Source organism: Peromyscus californicus, unplaced genomic scaffold (genome assembly GCF_007827085.1).
Source record: "Peromyscus californicus insignis strain IS unplaced genomic scaffold, ASM782708v3 Scaffold_19__1_contigs__length_69161282, whole genome shotgun sequence".
Lineage (NCBI taxonomy): Eukaryota > Metazoa > Chordata > Mammalia > Rodentia > Cricetidae > Peromyscus > Peromyscus californicus.
Genome location: NW_026294491.1, coordinates 41,387,738 through 41,388,733, shown reverse-complemented (window position 1 = coordinate 41,388,733; position 996 = coordinate 41,387,738).

Sequence of the window (996 nt, the reverse complement as noted above, 5' to 3'; positions counted from 1 at the left end):
ACACACACACACACACACACACACACACACACACACACACACACATACCAAAACTATGGGACAATATCCCTGATAAATATTGATGGAATAATCCTCAATATAATACTTACAAGCCACATATAGTTATATATAAAAAAGATTATCCACCATGATCAAGTTGTCCTTGTCCTGGAGATACAGGGATGGTTCAACATGCATAAGTCAATAAATGTAATAAACCATACAAATAGGCTTAGAGACAAAAAATATGACTATCTCAATGGTGAAGAAAAAAGCCTTTGACAAAATCCCACATGTTTTCATGATAAAAATCCTTGAGGGAGTAGGACTAAATTAAATATACCTCAGTGTGGAATGTATACGACAAACCCACAACCAACATCATCCTAAATGGAGAAAAACTGTAAGTGACCTCATTAAGATCGGGAATGAAACAGGGCTTTCCACTCTTCCCCCTTCTTTTCAATATAGTGTTCAAAGCACAAGTGGAGAAATGAGGTAAGAGCTTAAAGTGATACACACAGGAAAAGAAAACTAAATTGTTCTTATTTGTAAACAATATGATAGTATATATATGAAATGCCAGAATTTTCATCAGAAAACTTATATAAATCATCAACAACTACAGCAAAATATCAGAATACAAAATCAACTTACAAAAATCAGTAGGCTTTCTAATACCAACCAAAAATATGCCAAGACAATCATGGACACACTCCTATTCACAACAGCCTCAAAAAGAAGAAAGTATCTGGGGACAAACCTAACAAAGGGTATGAAAGTACTTTAATATGAAAATTTTAAATCTCTGAAGAAAGACATTGAGGAAAACATTAGAAAATGGAAAGATGGTAAGATGCTACTAGATGGCAGAATTAATATTGCAAAGGTAACCATTCTACCAAAATCAGTTCACAGATTCAACACAATTCCAATCAAAATCTCTTAAAATTCTTCATAGAAATAGAAAAAAATTCAAAAGTTTATATTGAAACC